Consider the following 9015-nt stretch of genomic DNA (forward strand, 5'->3'; position numbering starts at 1 on the left):
AGCGCTGGCCGTCACTCCGCAGGGCCTCCACTGTCCGGGTCGCTGCCGGGCCTTGGCCGCAGTGAGAGAGGGAGGGCACCAACGGGAGAGGAGGGGACAAGATGAAGAGGAAACGAAAAGGGGAGACACCAAAGGGGAAGCCACTGGCTGTGTCTGCACGAGACTGCCTAGAATTCAAGTTCCAGCAACTCTCACTGTGAAGGGGGGCGGGGGCGGGGGCGGACAGAAGGCACACAGGTGCCACCGGGACGGGGACTCAGGTCACTGGGTTCAGTGCTAACCATTACACCATGGGACACCAGCTAGTGCTGTGTCCCCCAGGCACCTTAGCAGGACGGGGACAGGAAGGGGAGGGGCTGAAAAAGGTGGTTTTGCAGCAGAGGATACCCTGATGCCCAGCCTGTGGTGAGGGTCCAGCTCGCCCCAGCACAGCTGCACCTCGCCCTGCTGGGCACGTGTGGGGTCCGACTCCGAGGGCGACAAGCCGAGCACCCACCTGGTGTGCGGCCCGGATGGGCGTGCTCCTGCGGGGGGGCGGGTGCTTCTGTACAAAACTGCTCAACACTCCAAGTGTTAAGAAACCATGCTTTTCAGGTTTTTAACTTGAAAAACTGCACCTTCAAAAAGATAGAAACTGTTTCCCCAAGAACATTCTGGACATAAATCCTTTGAGGGAAACATTTTTTGAATTCCTGTTGCGCCTCTTCGTGCACACAGTGTCCCTGGAACTTGCTGCTGCCGACAGCAGGGCCCGCCTCTCTCCCACCAACAGACGCATCAGGAGGAAGCAGCAGACGGAAACTTCCAGCGTCTAACTGTCAGGGTCAGCCCAGACACTCGGAGGACGAGACCACAGAGAATTGAATGAGCTGCAGTCATGAGCAGGGCCAAAGGGAGCCAGCACTCGCTGGGGCACTGAGCAGTCAGGACCCCGGGGCCTGGGCAGCGCCTGGACCCTGTGGCATCTGAAGCCAGTGGTGCAGGCACCAACAGGAGCTGGGGCTTCCCACAGTGGCACCGGGGACACCTGGCCAGGCAGGACATTGCTGAGGAGAGCCCATTCCCCTCCACCACTCCGCTCCTTGCTGGTGCCTCAGTTGCAGGCCGCTGCTCAGCTCTCTTGCCCTCCGGCTTCCTGTTGGTTTCAGGGAAGAGAGAGGTAGAGGTGGGTCTGGAGGGCAAACAGGGGACATGCAGGAGGACCGGCGGAGACAACTCTACCCCAGGTGCACCACCGCCAAGGGCAGGGAGGAGAGGGTGAGGGTGGACCTGAAGTGGAGGCCCTGGGCACAGCCTGCCAGCTGTTAGAGGCTCCTGTGGCCTTCGTGACACACCCAGCAGGGCTTGGTGGGCAGCCCCTGGCTAAACTTCCAGACAGACTGGCGGTTGCCATGGGGTTGTTAATGCGCCCTGAAACGCACCCCGGGGGCTGTACTGTGGGCCTGACTCCCCCACAGCGGCAAACGGTGCTGTCTGAGCCCGGTGATCCCAGGCGAGAAGGCGGCCCCGGGGAGAAGGCGGTGGGAGCCCTGCGATCCGCACGTTCACTCGCGCCCCAGTGCGGGGGATGCGATCAAACCAGGCCGGATAATCGGTGTCAAAGAACCTGAACGGCGAGGCGTGTGACGCACACCTCGGAGCGGCCAGAACTTGAGATTCACGTCCCGCGTGCAAGCACATCGCACGTCTCCAGCGTGGGAAGGATCACTCATGCACAAAGTAGCCGACACAGGCCGGGCGGGCCCTCTCTCCAGCCGCCCTCCTGATGCTGGCTTAGCCCTCGGGCCAAAATGGGACGAAGGGGCCACGGGCACAGGGAAGGAGGCTGGGCCCAGGCTGGACCACACAGACTCCTTTTCCCACCAGGCCAGTCTTGGCTGTGACTCCGGCGAACTCGCTTCCGTGGCCAACAGCGAACCCCAATTCTGGCCGCAGGGAGGGGGCACCAGGCGCCTGCTGGCCGGTGGCGCCACTGATCCTCTCTGTGCGGGCAGCCTGCGAGGCCAGCCCTGGCGTCGGGACCCCAGCACTCGGCGCTGCGCATGCACCCGCGCCGCGGGCCAAAGCCCGTGCCCCGTGTCCGGCCCCGCAGCAGGCCAGGGGCCTCTGCCGGGGAAGCTGCGTTTCCCCGCAGGCCCTCGCCCTCGGAAGCCGCGGCCCCGGGAAGGCGAGCCGCAGCCTGCTCCCCAGGACGGGCCCAGGGGCGTCGCCGCGGTGAGACTAGGGCGCGGAGTGAAGAGCCTTCCTCCCGCTCCGCACAGCTGCTGCCAGGGTGCGACGGGGCGCCCCGACTTGCAGCTTCAGGCCACGTCGGACTCGCAGGCAGGGGCCGTTTTGGCACCCCGCACCCCCCGCCTCGGTTCGGGCCGCAGGCACAGCGCCGCCCCCCCCACCCCGCGCTCCCGCGAAGAAAGCGGGCGGCGTGACGGGCGCTGGGACGAGGCGCCAAGGCCTCTGCCTCCCCCAGGACCGACTGAGCGGATCGGCCGGTGCGAGGCGCCAGCCCGGGGTCGGAGTCACGTGGTCCCGGTAGCGCGTCGCAGAGCTGCCGCCCCGCCCCCTCGCTGGAGCGCGCACTTCCGCGCGTGCGCAGCGGCAACTGCGGGCGCGTGGAGAGCGAGTGGGCGTCTTCCCGGGAAGAAGCGGGGTCTGGGGTCCGGGGTTGGGGGTGGGGCGGCCTGCGGGTGTCCCCGGATCACGGACGTTGCTGGTTTACACCCCGACTTCAGCGGGGCTGCGTACCCGCGGCGCCCTCGCCTGCCCCGCCCTCCCCAGATGCGGGTCCAGGTGCCCAGATGCCCAGGAGCCGGGGTTCCAACGTCCTCTCCGCGTTCTGTCCCGCGCCCCGCCGCCCCACGCCCACTGTCTGGCTGCGGGGTCAGGGGCCTCAGGCTCATGCGGTTTGGAGCCCCCTTTTTAAGAGAAATACAGAATTAGATACGAAGGCGAATGTTGATTAGGCTAAGAAAAGTAATAAACAGCGAATTCTATAGAGCAGATCAAGGCCACACTCTTCGTCCTATTAATAAAAATTTCACTCAACTGCCAGGCGCACCTCTAATATACTTTTTCCTGATTTTGGGGATGCAGACTTTGATATGGCAATGATTTGGTAGAACTCTTTATAGCGCCAAGAAGGAAATAATTCAGTCTTTGCAGGGCTGATCACATTTTGATTTTTTTTTAAGATTTTATTTATTTATTTATTTATTTATTTTAGAGAGAGGGAAAGGAGGGAGATAGGGAGAGAGAGAGAAACATCAGTGTGCGGTTGCTGGGGGTTATGGCCTGCAACCCAGGCATGTACCCTGACTGGGAAGCGAACCTGCGACACTTTGGTTCGCAGCCCGCGCTCCATCCACTGAGCTACGCCAGCCAGGGCCACATTTTGATTTTTATTAATACTTTAGAAAAGGCCGGCAGCTGGCAATCTTTTAGGACTGCTATCAGGTTTGGCCAAACCACTCCTGTAAGAGCTGAAGGGTTTCAGGTGCTTCAGGTGTCTGGATGCAGGGCCTGGTCTGACAACCGGTCGCCGTGGTCTCCAAGCTTCCGCCACAATCGACAGCAGCCTTTCGCGTCAATTCCGGGGAACACGGGAGCCGCTCTAGGTGCCTGCGATTCACTCGCCCTTCCTGTTGCGTGCGTCGCCCTTTGCACAGGAGCGGGTGTGTGTTCATGGCGTGTTTGTGTCCAGGTGGCCGTGTCACATGCTCCACGGTGACTTCACGACTTGCCAGGGTCCTAAAGACACTGATTGGAAAGTCTGTCTGCTGTGAGTGACATCCGTCTTGTTGGAAACTGAATACAAGCAAAACAGCACAAGCAACCTTTACTCATCTGTCAGTTTCCCTGTTAAAAAAAAAATTCTTTCAGAATGTTTCAAGAAGCATCCCATGAGCCCATTGTGTGTTCTCCTGGATTCCTCTATGCCTGGGACCACAATTTTGAACTAAGGAAGTTTTCGCTAAAGACTGTTGGGGGGACTGTCACCCATGGGAACAGGCGTCCTGAAGCCTCAGTGGTCCCCGAAGTCCACAGACGTCAAAGCCGCGGTCTGGCCCCACCGGTGCGTCCTGCGTTACCACCATCTTCCTTCTGCTTTGCTTTTCCTTCTTCTTTCTTGCTTCCTGTTTGGGAGTGTCCTGGTTCTCTCCATATACCCCATCTCTGTGTTGTCATTTTCATCGGCCGCATTTTCTTTGCTGTCACGATTCATTTCCTTCATTATTTTGACTGTAACTGGCTTTAGTTCCCTCCTGATACACTTTTGATATTTTGAAGTTTCTACCAGTCATCTTTCCACTTCTTTTCCTTCCGGTAAGATATTTCCTGCCAGTAATGTTTGAATTTTGGTGTAACCAATCGTTCAAAAGCAAGGTGTGCACAGTGTGACTTTCAGGCAAACACAAGCACAACTCAGATGCACTTTAGAGTGGTCTCTGTGTAGCGGTGAGCCCGGCAGCTGGGCCAGAACCTAACCACACACCCCAGGCACTGGCCTACTGGCGAGTGTGCGAAGGAATGTTGTCACTAAAACACATTTTTTCAACCAGGCCCTGGTGCTGTGTCATTACCAAATCGAGTGCTATTTCTCCGGAAACATCCAGACTTTGTCCAGACAGGGCCCTTAAGATCCACCAAGACTTGATCTGAAACGTCGGGCTGCGAAGACGCGACCTCAAGGTTGGCGCTCACCAGTGGTGCTGCCGCCCGCGGGTGTGCAGCCTGCCTGCGCGCGAGTTCTGAGAAGCTCTTCCATGGGACAGGCGCTGGCTGCGGGGATGGTGGTCCCCCGTGAGCGCTCCCACCCGACCGGCCTTGGAGGGACAGCCCCTCTCTCAGCTGGGACGCCCGCTGTGGGGGGTCTTCAGCTGCAGCCAGTCTGGCAGTCAGCAGGTTCAAAGAGTTTTTCATCTCTGCATTCTCGTTTTTCCTTCACTCCCGGTGTGCAGCCGCACCCCCGGGGTGTGGCCTTCTGGTGTCTCAACCGGTCGCCTGGGTTGCGCCAGGACCTCTTCCCGTGGCTCCAGCCTGTCCCCGTGCTGAGAGACCTCTGAGGTCTGACGCAGCTCTCCCGTGGCACCTGACGCTGGAGAGGTCGACGGTCAGGGTCGGGTCGCTGTAATAAAACTTCCTCTAGTTCTGATTTCTTACGTGTTTGCATTTAGGAAAGATGGGGATAACATCGACCCTGCACCTGCCTCCTCACTGGATACGGGAAGTAACTGCCAACAGGGAAACCACGAAGCCCCGGACATTGAGAGACAGATCTCCAGTACAATTCAATGTTTTAGTCTTAATCAGAATTGCGTATATTTATGTTGCCTTGGTCAGTTACGTGTGAATAGTAGTTGTAAGGCTAACTCTACGGAAGGGAAATGTTTTTAACGAGAGACTTATGTTCACAGGAAACTGCAAATTAAATCTCTCTCTCCCTCACTCCGGGGATAAATAATAGAGTCATCAATAGATTACGTTCAAGCACAGCCCTGGCTGGTGTGGCTCAGTGGAGTGTCGGCCTGGGAACCGGTTTGATTCCCAGTCAGGGCACAAGCCTGGGTTGCGGGCCAGGTCCCCACCTGGGGCGAGCAGGAGGCAATCGATTGATGTGTCTCTTCCTCTCCTTATCCTTCCCTTCCCCTGTCTCTAAAAATAAGTAAGTAAGTAAATAAATAAATAAATAAAGTTCAAGCATAATACTGCATTTAGAAGAACATCTGGGGGAATTTGAATGGAAATGAGTTTAGGGGAGAAGGATTTAATGGAACTCCTGACTGTTAACCGTGAGATTGTTTGTGTTCATAAAACGTACGGCAGTGGGTTTCAGATCAGAGCAGCTGCAGTGGATACATCTCAGGAGTGATGTCATGGTTTTATTTTATTACAGTTTCATTTTAAAAGTCAATATTTGTAATGTTTGGGAAATTGTATCCATTGCAACAATTGAAACATGGTGGAAAGGTTTGCTATTATCTTACGGGGGGCGGGGCTTACACGTGTACTTATGCAAAAATGCTTTGAGGACCGTGGGTGGAGCCTCCCTTTTCTGAAGCCTGAGTGAGTACAAGCAACACAAACGGTTTCGCTCCTTTCAGTTCAGTCCCCACAGCCAACGTGTGTGTCTTTCAAAAAGCTAAATCAGGCCCTGGCTGCCATAGGTCAGTGGATAGAGCACTGGCCTGCGAACCAAAGAGTTGCAGGTTCGATTCCCAGTCAGGGCACATGCCTGTGGCTGGAGGCCACAGCCCCCAGCAACTGCTCATTGATGTTTCTCTCTCTCTTTCTTTCTCTCTCCCTTCCCTCTCTAAAAATAAATAAATAAAATCTTTTAAAAATCTTTAAAAAAAAGTTAAATCAGATTGTGGTCCTCCTGGCTCACACTGCCCAGCAGATCCCCGTTTCAGGGAACGCAGAGCCGGGGGCACAGCGAGCTCTGGGGGCCTCGGCCTGGTCCCCACTGCCCCGTCCTCACCTCGCTCACTGGCCCTCCCCTGCCCCGGGCACTCGGAGTGAGCACGTCCTTCCTCAGGGCCAACGTCCTGGCTGTGGGCCCAGATGTCACCGTGCCTCCTCCTCTGCTGGCCTTCCTCCGTGTCCGGTCCCTTCACCCCGCCTTGCAGCTGCGTATTCATCCCCACACCTGCTCTTGGTCCGCCAGCCAGTTAGGTCCCCGGGGCGGGCACCCAGGTCAGGCTCCCCGCTCTCTTCCTGCACTTGCGTCCAGGATGTACCAGACGGGCAGTACTCCTGGCCTGGATGAAACAGCCCACCTTTGTGACACTCGGGTCCGGGGTCTCTTGCACACGTCTGTTGCAGCTCCCTGGCAGGAAGGGCCCCAACGCACCTCCCTCCCACCCGAGCCTCTGCTGGGGCTGTTTTCTCCCCTCAGTGCTCACAGGCCAAGGGCTGGCTTCCTGTCGGTCTCCCCTCACACGTGGGGACTCCACACGGACGGGGCGGGGCTGCCCGGTTTGCTCACGGCTGTGCGACCCCCAGCCTGTGCCCGGCCCACAGCGGATCGGATGCTTGCTGTGGACTCGGCGTGGACGGGAGGCGCGGTGCAAGCCCTGCCTCTGCTCCGCAGCCTCTCTGACCGTCCCGGCCCTCGGTGCTTCCCCTGCTTCTGCGAACCGTGAGGTGCTTGCCCCCTCTACCTGCATAGGGCCTGGCGCCGCCCACCTTGCTATCCAGGCCCCCGTGTCTGCAGCAAGGGTATGCCTGAGGTACGTGAGTGCAGTGCCACAAGCTCTCACCCTCTTTACATCTGCAGGCCAGGAGTCCTGCCGGGGGCAGACACTGTGTGGGGGTGAAACCTGTCCAAAGTCCGTGACCATTTCCAGGTCACGACTTTAGTTTCCAGAAAGGCAGACAACACATGCTCCGAACACCAACACGCTTATCTCAAGGAAGCTGCTGGCAGCCAGGCGGAGCCGTGCGTGTCCTGGGTGGTATGCGCTCGGCCCGGAGCGGGGGGGGGGGGCACAGAGCCCCGGGGGGCAGGCGCCTGGGACAGCGCACTCCGCAGTCCCTTTGTCCACAGTGACTTGGAGACTCGGTTGTTATGCTGAACCCTATGCTCTTTCTTCCGATCGACTGTGTGTTGTTTCTTTTTTTTTTGTTATTTTAAAAAAGATTTTATTTTATTTATTTGTTTTTAGAGAGAGGGGAAGGGAGGCAGAGAGCAAGGGAGAGAAGCATCGATGGAGTGCACCTGTCGTCTCTGGCTTCACCAGACGATGCCCAGCCCCCTGAGCCACACCGGTCAGGGCTGGACATTGTTTTTAAACCAGAGGTTTCCCTGCTTGTCGCTTCCACGCCTGTCTCAGCACCACCTAAAACCTCTCCGACAGACAAACGAGTATTTGAGGAAACTTGTATTTTCTCCTGCTAGGACATCCTGCTGCACTATGGTTCAAAGCAGTCTGATCTCTTAGGAATTAGTGCTATCACTGCAAACACATTCATAGCAAATAAAACATGCAAATGTTACATTCAGAGGGACCCATTAATGTCCATTTTCTTTAGAATGAGTTTTTAAGACACAAAAACAAATTAAAAAAACAGAAACAAAAACAGGACGGGCCGCCCTAGTTGGGTCCTGCCTTGGGCCTCTGTTCAGACCTTGCCGGGAACGTTTCCTCTCTCCTGCTCGGGGTAAGCCCAGCACCTTGCACGCCCTCCACTCACACTGAGCTCCTTCTGTACGTAAATTGTATCTTTCCGTTCCAATTGTTCTCCACGATTAACGGCAAACAGCGGAGCACCGCGTTGACGGCCAGCCTAGTCGATAGGCACCAGCTCCTCTTGGTCTTCACGACAGGCTCCTCCTGGGGACCTCAGGGTCCACGTGCCTCCTCCGGCAGGGGCCTGGAGGTGCGATTTACCGCGGCTCAGATTTTGCGCAGACGCACTTGGCGCTCACACAGCTTTTCCTGGGACTGACATTCCCTCCGCTCCTTCGTCCCTGTTTCGGACGCCGAACGGTGTCCCTGATCCTGTACAGGAACGGCTCCCTAAGGAGCGTGAGTTGTGCACTGAAGGTCCCCGTTGTGCACGAAGGGCGCCCGAGCTGCCGTGGGTGCTGCGTTGCGGTCCGGAGCGTGGGCAAGGCGCGTGTACAAGGTTTTCACTGATTACGAAACATCCAGACCTTGACATTCTCGATGTCCAGGGCGTCCGCTAATTATCTGAACCGGGATGAGAAGTGACAACGTGGAATCTGTCCGTGTTGGATGGTTCACGACGGGCTCTTCCCCGCTGCTCGAGGCTCTGCGGCGACAGCAGAGGCCCAGCGCGCGGCGGCCCGCGGGCGTCTGCGGGCGCTGCGGACCCGGCGGAAGAGCCGCCAGCCTCCGAGCAGGTGCCCCGGCCCCGCCGCCCGCGGCGACCTTGACCCGCCCCCGCCCCGCCGGGCCGCGCGCTGCTCGGTGGCTCCGCAGCCAGCTTCGCTCCGCGCCGGGATTTCCGGGCCGCCGGAGCCGCGCCTGCGTCGCGCGTCGCGGCCGGACGTGC

The sequence above is a fragment of the Phyllostomus hastatus genome, unplaced genomic scaffold, assembly GCF_019186645.2.
Source record: "Phyllostomus hastatus isolate PE091 unplaced genomic scaffold, TTU_PhHast_1.1 phas_contig_210, whole genome shotgun sequence".
Taxonomy (NCBI): Eukaryota; Metazoa; Chordata; class Mammalia; order Chiroptera; family Phyllostomidae; genus Phyllostomus; species Phyllostomus hastatus.